This window comes from Mixophyes fleayi, chromosome 8, assembly GCF_038048845.1.
Source record: "Mixophyes fleayi isolate aMixFle1 chromosome 8, aMixFle1.hap1, whole genome shotgun sequence".
Lineage (NCBI taxonomy): Eukaryota > Metazoa > Chordata > Amphibia > Anura > Limnodynastidae > Mixophyes > Mixophyes fleayi.
Window position 1 is genome coordinate 11,696,288 of NC_134409.1, and position 10,328 is coordinate 11,706,615.

Below are 10,328 nucleotides of genomic sequence, written 5' to 3' on the forward strand. Positions count from 1 at the left end.
AGGAGGCGAACAGCATCAGATCTTCCCACAAAGCCACTTCCAGCACCAAGCTACAACAGGCTATAAAAGTGGAAAAATAAATTAATGTTTTATACTATTTGAACATTGGGATCAGTTCACACATATACATAAGTAATTGCAGCATTTATAGGGGGGTATTCAATTGTTGCTTTTAACGCGCTAAAACAAAAAAAAAACGAGCGCTCTAAAAATATTAGCGTTAATACGGTAATTACTCCCTGAGCTGCGAGATGAAATTCAGCGAGTACACAACCGTATTAACGGTATTTACGCGCATATTACCGTATAAACTAATTTTTCGAGCGCTCATTTTTTTTGTTTTAGCGCGTTAAAAGCAACAATTGAATACCCCCCTTACAATGTTAAAAAAAAAAGTTAATTATAATTTGCAATAAGTTCTTTCTCCCTGGGCGGATGAAATAGTCTTTATTTTGATCCCTCAGGCAATGTTGACATCTGGATCTTTGGTCAATTAATCACATTAGTGACATTTTCCAAGACTGTAAATCTTTTACTTAATACTTATCTTATTATTAAGATATAGAACATTGATTGTGGTCTATCTCAGAATGTTAATCTGGGCCTGGTTCTCATAAGCATTGTTCACACTGCTTTGAACTTTACTTTCCACACCAGTCTGGTAACCTATTTATTACTCTGTTTACGTATCATCATCATCATCATCATCATTTATTTATATAGCGCCACTGATTCAGCAGCGCTGTACAGAGAACTCATTCACATCGGTCCCTGCCCCATTGAAGCTTACATTCTAAATTCCCTAACATACACACACAGACAGAGCGAGAGAGAGACTAGGGTCAATTTTGATAGCAGCCAATAAACCTATTAGTATGTTTTTGGAGTGTGGGAGGAAACCGGAGCACTCGGAGGAAACCCACGCAAACACAGGGAGAACATACAAACTCCACACAGATAAGGCCATTGTCGGGAATTGAACTCATGACCCCAGCGCTGTGAGGCAGAAGTGCTAACCACTTAGCCACCGTGCTGCCCATACGTATGACTTGTGGATACAACAAAAGGCTGTGTTTATACTAGATATATGTGCATATCTAGTTTTTATATAGAGAGATTAGGTTTCACAAGTAAAACATGAGATTGTAATTAATATTCAAAGTACACTATATAGACAAAAGTAAGTATTGTCTTGACCATTGACACTTGACCATTACACCAACAGGGACTGTAATGACATTGAATTCAAATACATATACATTAATATGGCGTTGCTCACCCTTTTGCAGTGATAACAGCTTCCACTCTTTTTGGAAGGCTTTTCACAAGATTTTGGAGTGTTTCTGTGGGAATTAGCGCCCATTCATTCTGTAGAGCATTTATGAGGTCAGGCACTGATGTTGGACGAGAAGGCCTGGCTCGCAATCTCCGTTCCAGTTCATCCCAAAGGTGTTCGATGGGGTTGAGGTCAGGGCTCTGTGCGGGCCAATCAGGTTCTTCCACACCGAACTCATAAAATCATGTCTTTGTAGTCCTTGCTTTGTGCACTGGGGCACAGTCATGTTGGAATAGAAATGGGCCTTCCCCAAACTGTTGCCACAAAGTTGGAAGCATAGCAATGTCCAAAATGACTTGGTATACTGAAGCATTAAGATTGCCCTTTACTGGAGATAAGGGGCCTAGCCCAAAACTCTGAAACACAGCCCCATACCCTTCTCCACCAACCTTCACAATTGACAACATGAAGTCAGGCAGGTAATGTTCTCCCAGCAACCCCCAAACCCAGACTTGTCCATCTGCTTGCCAAATAGAGAAGTGTGATTCGTCACTCCACAGAACATGTTTCCACTGCTCCACAGTCCAGTATCAGTGTGCTTTACGCCACTCCATCTGACGCTTGGCATTGATCTTGGTGATATGAGGCTTGCATGCAGCTGCTCGGCCATGGAAACCCATTTCATCAAGCTCCTGCTGAACAGTTTTTGTGCTTGCATTAATGCCAGTGAAAGTTTGGAACTCTTCAGCTATGGAAACAGCAGAGTGTTGGCGACTTTTACGCACCATGCGCCTTAGCAGTCGTTGACCTCACTCTGTGATTTTATGTGGTCTTCTGCTTCGTGGCTGATTTGCTGTTGTTCCTAAACGGTTCCACATTCTAATAATATCACTTACAGATAACCGTGAAATATCCATCAGTGATGAAATATCACGAACCGTCCTCTAGCAAACCGAAACGTCCAGGAGAAGAACAGGGAAAACAGACAATATGGGGTTAATTTGGGATTAACTATAAATTAAAATTGCAAACATATTTTCACATGTTAAAATACACACTTCGTACAATTTAAATTTTTACAAACCCAGTGCATGAAAGCAACTAACCGATGATTTAACGCGATAAATCTTATTTAATAACGATTATTTAAGAGATTGCAGCCATAACAAGACTGCTTAAAAAGATTTTCTAGTTCACACAAACTTTCTCACCCACTGATTAAATTTTTCCCAGCACATGATTATTTTCAAAGATTATTATAATAGACTTTCGCACGTACAGTTGAGCTTATGTTTATCTGTGGCCTTGTATGAAAAAATGGAATGTGGTGACCCAGCAAGACAGGAACATATAGACCACCTTCACCAGCCCCCGTGCGATGTCGGTCTTCAACAAACTTTGCTTATACTGCCAGAAAGGAAACAAGTCAGTAAAATGAATTTCTCTTGATGTGATCATGCTACAAAAAGTAATGTTGAAAAAAACAGTTTAATGGGAAAGAAAAAATTGCTGAATTTTCATAAAAATTACCAGTTAATATAAAAATTAAAGTTGCACTGGGAGCATTGATTCAATGTTTTATATGGCAGAAGAAGGTTATATTAGAAGCTCCGTTACAAGAGCATAAAATTCATGGCGAGATTGGCTCGCTGCCAGCGGAATCTTGTCCTTTATTCAATTACACAATACTATCTTCAATAATGTAAGCATTTAGCTATATGGAGCAGTCTTAATGTACACTGAGGACTAAGCATAGTTAGATCATTATCTCTGTAATGAAGAAAGAGCATCCACAAATACATTTTTAATCAGTTTATAATTGTTACTGTGCACAATATGATATTTATAGACAACAAAGAGCAGGGGGTAAATGTATGAACATGCGAGTTCTTCAACACCCGCGTGTTCAGCGTGTGGGGCAATTTAAATTTAAAGGGAAACTTCCCTTTACAATGCACCGCCGCTTGAAATTTAATCGCCGAACACGCTGAACACGCGGGTGTTGAAGAACCCGCATGTTCATACATTTACCCCAGAACTTAAACGTTACAACAGTTTGTGGACAGTGGATGCAAATGTACTTTTCACCTACAATAAAAATGTCCACGGCTGTATATTTTTCCCTCAAATGTGTGTAATAGGCTCATAGGGCTGATTCGTTAAGGAATGTAGACAAGAATTTGAGTAAGTTTTCTTACTTAAGTTTTCTGGACAAAACCATGTTGCAATGCAAGGGGTGTAAATTGGTTTATTATTTTGCACATAAGTTAAATACTAGCTGTTTTTTCATATAGCACACAAAAATCAACTTTAAATTTCAGTGTGCAAATAAGCTATCAATTATTTGTGTGCTACATGAAAAAACAGTCAGTATTTAACTTATGTGCAAAACAGAATACTAATTTATACCCCTTGCATTGTAACATGGTTTTATCCAGAAAACTTACTGAATATCTTACCTAAGTTCCTTAATGAATCAGGCCCATAGTATTTATAAATATAATCCCTACCAAATCATAAATAATTGTTTAGATACTCTGTCCATTAGAGTGTATCTAACAGGATACTGAATTTACACTGCCTGCATCTACAGGGGTCTAAGGGTATACAGTATTCTGTACATGCCAGTCCCCCCTGGACATCAACCCAATGTCAGCAGTTTAAAAACACTACCGGGAGTGGCAATTGAGAGTGTCTCCAACAATTAACGATAGCGTTGGGATTATATTAAGAAAATAGGCTCCTTTATCTGTTATACTAGTTTAGAGAGGAAAAAAGTCCAAAACTGTGTACTATTCCTCTGAAAGACAATGCTATTTCACAGTCCGTGGGATCAGCATACATGTGGTCTTTCAGATGTTACCCAAATAAAATGTCATCCAAAGTTGGACCCATATGGTGGATGGCTGTATCTGTATCCAATTTGGCCTTTTGCATGGGTGCCATGGTTAGGCCAAATGTCTGAAAACTGAGGGGTTCCCTTGGTGCAACTGGTCGATGACTGCGGTCACTGGCCAACTGCTTCATTGTCTGGAATCGATTGAAATCACGATAGATTTCAATTGTTCTCAATCATCTTCGGTGGTCAGTAGAGCACCAGATAGCAGTGACTTTGCTCCAGTTTGGCCTAAGTTGGTCTACAAAGTCACAACATGCGCTAACAGCGATTGGGGTCTATTTATCAAAGGAAGATAAGCCCTAAATCCTGGTGAAATTAGAGTTTTCTCAGGACTTAGGTCTTCTCCCTTATTATCAAAGCCCCAGCTGATAAAGTGTATAGCCGGTGCATATCCATCATCGGGGAGACCTCTGGTGCTTCCCCATCCTAAGTATGGTGAAGCTTATTTAGCAAGGAAAGCAGCGGTACAAGTACCGCCAGTGTCCTCCAGTTACTAATGCCATCTCAGGATGTCATTAGCTGGGCTTGACCACAAGACAAAATGCTTTAATATTAAAATAAATAATTTTTAATGTTTTCAAAAAAATATTATTTTTTTTTATTTTCTTCCAATTATTTTCTTTTTTTAACTGTGTTATTATTATTTTTTTATAGAATCTGGAGCCGGAAGCCCAAGACCAGGCTTCCAGTTCCAATACACATACCCAAGCCCAGTACTGGCGTAGCAAGCAGGAACATGCCTCTTACCTCTGCCATCTAGCATCACGGGCAGCATCGTTCTACTGCCAGGTGAGACATCATCTAATAACTTCCCAAAAAAATGATTTGCTGGCTCTGCGATACACTGCAATAGAAAATCTTGTTATCTGAGAGCTGTTAATAAATAGACCCAATAGTCCGGGGGGGGGGGGGGGGTTATGTATCAGAAAATCACTTATTTGATTTATATGAACTTTCTGGTGCACAAAATTGAGCAACAGGAGTAATTGTTTTCTAGAAATTTGCATACTTATACCTTACAATAGAGTGAAGTACAGAATGTTTAGTTCCTTGTTTATAAATTATAAAGACCTCAATTATCCCATCCAATTACATGGGGCCAATTGGCCAACATAGTGGTTTCATGGTCCCATAAAGACAAGGTTGATACTATTGCATTTTAAATTTCTTGCATAAGTTCTAACCTCTTTTACCTCTGTCCTGGTGCGTCACTTGGCTGTCACCGCATACATTTGTGTTTACTCAACCTCCAAGCGCTGTATTATTAATACTTTGTAGGTCAAAAACATAATATTGACCCTACTTTCAACCTGAACTTAATGATGAGTGATTTTTATTCTGGCATAGTTCTACCTGTTAATTAGTTCACTGATGTACTCACACATGTTGCCATCTACATTGCTTAGTATGTATACTGCACAGACTTGTCAGTTTACACATAATTTGTGTCCATTTTATCATATCTATTATGTATATTGCAGTGAATAACTTTGTAAGTGTAATTTACATTATACAAATAGAAACATGTTCTTTGTAACCCAGATATGTCTTTCAGTGCCTGTAGACATTCACTTGCCTGACATAACTGCAGTAGGTGTGGTTACAGCTTATCAGATTAAACGTCTCAGAACTTGTAACTATTATTATAAAGCCAAAAAATTATTGCTCTTATAAATGCCTGTTTTTCACTCAACTAAATACCACAGTTTTTGTTGTTACAGGTGGTTGTAATATACCTTATAGAGACAGAAATTTACCTCTCTTATAAATGTCTGGTTTTCATTCAATTGAATACCGCAGGATGTGTTGTTACAGGTTATTGTGATCACCTTAAAGAGTCAGAAATTTGTCTCTCTCATTTGCCCGTTTTTAACGGAAATAATTTCCGCTGAAGATATGGTCATAGAACATTGGAATATACATTGGAATATACTTTATAAAGTTTCTGTCCGTTTATATTAAACTCATTATTTCATTGTGATATACTTTAATGAAAACAATGAACCAAAAATCTCTCACTTATAACATTCACGTGTGGACCCATCTTCAAACCATATACATATCATGCTCATGGTGAACAAGACAATGTGTTAGTTAGAGATGCTCACTGAACCCCGTGAACTGGTTTTTGTTTTGGATCTGGATTAGCTTTGTGTTTTGGTTTTGGTTTTGGCAAAACCGCCCTCCTGTGTTTTGGTTTTGGATTTTTTTTGGAAAAATCCTAAAATATGCTAAAATCACATAATTTTGCTCTTTTTTTGTTCCTACATTATTATTAACCTCAATAACACTAATTTCAAGTCATTTGCAGTCAATTTTGAACACCTCAGAGGTCACAATATTATTTTCATACACCTTCGGACAAATACTGCAGCGACCTGGCTGGATGGTAAGCGACAGAGCAATGACACAAACACACGGCAGTTCCTAGCACATCTAGGAAACATTGGCACACAGCAGTGGCAGAAAAGAAATATGGTGCAAGATGGAATTGTCCTTGGGCCCTCCCTCCCACCGCTATGTTGGATCTTAAAAAGCAATCCAAAAATCGCGAGATCCGAGATCCGACGACGTAACGATGACATTTTGCCTCGTTTTCGATTACAAGATCGCGCGAAAGTACCGAGCTGGCTCAGCTCAAAACTCGAATCCCCTAAGTTCGGGTGTGTTCGGTACTCGAGGAACCGAGCCTGAGCATCTCTAGTTTTAGCTTGACCAGAAATTCAAAAGTCTTTGTTCACTCAAATAGACATACTGTATTCTAATCGTGACACTGTATTGCCTTATAAACACTTCTTTTTTTAGTCAAATAAACAGCACAACAGCTGTGGCTCAAATTATGTAATATACTTTATTGTGTGAGATAATTGTCTGTCTTATAAACATTCAAATGCAGTAGGTGTGGTTAAAGATTAATTTAATAGACTTTATTTTAATGGCAAAACTACTTTTCAGTCTTATAAATGCTTCTTTTACAGTCAAAAATATAGTGAACTAGGTGGTAATATTTGTGTGTGCATAATTAATATAAGCAGTATAAGCAAATTTGAGTTATTAACAAGATATATGCAACTAAATAAAATAATATGCAAAGCGTAAAAACAAAAGATAAAATTTAAACAGCAAAAGCTAAAAAAAAACAATGCTTACAAACACCCTCCATGGCTGGACAGGAACTCCCTGTAGAAAAAGCTGTTTTAACGTCTGGTTTGACCAAACCGTGTGCAAAATTCCCAGTTTTGTGATTCGAAATTTGCAAAAAATGATCACAAATATTTAAAGATTCGCTCAATTCTAATTATTACCTGCCAGAAATAAATATTATCTGATCCTTTAAATTGATCTTAATGATCATTTTAGGCTTCTCCACGGTTGTGTTGTTGTAGTTTTCACTGTGAAAATGTATTGTGGTTCACAGTTCTCCTAATTTCCTGGAAATGCTGCATTCAATTCTAACTATATGATATAAATATTGCCTGTGACACAGAGATACTGGAGTATTGTAGTTGGAGAACACTTGAGTGTTCCTGTGTTTTAAGATTACAGACCCACGCCCTGTTCTGGATAATTACAATACAGAATACTAGACGTAACATGTCCTATACTCTATTCTCCTGCACAATCACTTGGTCATTTCATTTCTATACTTAATTAAACGTGAAAGAAAGAGAACTCGACAACCAAAACTAACATCTGTGGATGTTTCAGACTGAATGTTTGTTAAAATGTTTCTCTTTAGAAATGGCACTGAGAAATCCATCATTATTTAATTCAGCTGCCCAGAACACTTCACCACTCAGAAACTCATTCTGTATCCACAAACCCAACCCCTCCGGCAGAGATTAATCTGTCAATGTTCAACTGCAGTATTCCGACAAGGTCAGGGGCATTGTTGGGAGCGCATAGGTTAAGAATGTATCATCTTGTAATTGTTTTGAGTCAGACATTGATATAGATCAATGCGGTTACAAAATATTCTAAAAATGCCCATTAAATTCCTTCTGCTGTAATCACAAGTGCCTTTCTGGCAGGTATTCCCATGTAGTTACAGACTCAGAGCACTGGTTACCATATTGCCTGAGATAACTGTTATTATTTAGAAAGTAAATGGTCCACATAAGAATGATCGACCTGCCTGGCGGCTAATGTATCTCTGTAAATAATAAAGAAATTAATTACTTGCCTGTAAGTTCCATTGCCATATAAAAGCACGATCCTGTGGGCTGATTTCATAAATCAAATCCAAGGTGACTTCTAATATCTGTAATAATTTACTACTGAACAGTAATGATTACTGAAATCATGACAGAAGTCATGAGTGATAATTTTAGACAGTGCTTGGCTGCTCTCCAACTCTTCCTATCCCCATAATATACATGGGCAATGCTGCTTGCACTATTGTTAGGTGCACGCAGTTCTCCATTTTCAAGCAGAACCGTGTGAAGCAGGGGCAGGATCCAGCTACCTCAATTATACAGTGACCCAGGCTTGGAGGGGGGGGGGGGTTTCGTAGTGCCTGGAAACCCCCCTCGGTTTGCCTATGGAGATATATATAGAATTCAGTTTGAGATGTTCACCCTCACTTACATTGCTCTCACTAAGCTTCTCCCCTGTAAATCTCTGACCTCATCATGATATATACCCCAGCCTGACCTCTCCGCTCCCTTTCTGACCTTCGTCACTCATAACCTCCTCCCTCTCCGGTCTCCAGGACTTCTCCCACCGATGGAACTCCACGCCTCGTCCTTTCAGGCTCTCTCCCAACCTGCAATTCTTTACACGCTCCCTCAATACTCACCGACCCTACATCCTATGTCCACTTCCTCTACTTCCCCCGTCCACCACATCCACTCGTGTTCTATCTGTACCTACTGTGGGTAGCTCTCATGGGTAGGGTCCTCTCCACCCTATGTCTCATGTCTGTCCACCTTGTAAGACCCTGATATCATGTTTTAATCTTCATTTTCTGTGCTAGCTCATGACTATCTATGTGTGTGCCATTATGCTTAATTGTATTTATGTATCTGTTATAATAATTATTATATTCATATATGTCTTACCTGTAAGACCATTGTCCACCACTACAGAGTCTATGGTGCCCTAAAATAAAGGATGAGGGTGATATAACGAATATCTAGAGGAGTTGTTTTGTGTTTTAACAGTGAGCTCAGAAGGGGGTTTGTGATCGATATCAGTTCCAAATTTGCACCCATCAATGACAACTTGCTCTTCTTTGTCCATTCATATATTATTCATTTTAGCAAAGTGGTGTTTTTTGCGTTTTTGTTTGTTTTGTCATCTGGCACAATACAACTCCAACAACCGTGTCTATACCCAAAGGCATTTACAGGATTAACAACCTGTCCTCTTAATGAAGAAGAATGGAGTGGAAAGTTAATAATTAATTCACTTTTAGAAAACCCTATGAATGGTAGGAATACCAAGTCCGTGTGATTACTTTACCCAGCAGGCAACAAAGAGTTAAACTACCATTATCTTGTAAGTGCGTAAACTGTGTAATTAAGGAAACCACGATATTTGTTCCTGTTTAAAAATGTGTTTCTGTTTAAATTTGGGCTCTGAAACATCACAGATAATCTGTCATTTGTGTTCTGTGGAATGTTTAGAGCATCAAAGAGATAGGACAAGAAGCGACAATGGTACATTCTAGTTCACACTCTTCTTTTCTTTCTAAGAATGTTCCTAGTGAATCAAAACAGAACAACATTTATTTACGTTGCTCAATAAGTTAAACTTGACCAAAATATGTAACCTCAGTGATGGCAGTCCCCAGTTTTCCATAAATTGCTGGATTTTTCCTGGGGTAGCAGAATTACCAAATTGCAGACACTTAACTTTAAGTGCTCCCCGGTGGCTGAGAGCAGTTTAAGTATCTGTAACAGTGGCTGTTGGTATGTTGGAGCAAGTCCAAGCAAAGATGAAACCTCACTATCTGCCAATGTGACTAGAGGAACATGACTTACAGCAAACACAAAGAACGGATGATGCTTAAAGGGTTAGTAAAGATGAGCAAAATCGATGCAAAATTTAGCGCAGTCCATGTTTTAAAGGGATGTAAAGTTCCAGCTTCACGGTTTTCAAGTTCCACTTCTGTGTCACCATTTCTTGGAAAACTTTACCAAACTGTATTTG

At 38.4% G+C, this 10,328-nt stretch overlaps 1 long non-coding RNA gene across 1 annotated transcript; it reads right to left on the reverse strand.

Moving 5' to 3' along the window:
• Positions 1-508: 508 nt before the first annotated feature.
• LOC142100004 (uncharacterized) lies at positions 509-7,656 on the reverse strand. The gene is made up of 4 exons (XR_012678649.1): positions 7,481-7,656; positions 7,326-7,355; positions 4,923-5,019; positions 509-2,683 (listed from the first exon to the last, which is right to left on the reverse strand). It is a non-coding gene; the product is annotated as an uncharacterized LOC142100004 (long non-coding RNA).
• Between the last annotated feature and the right edge of the window lie 2,672 nt (positions 7,657-10,328).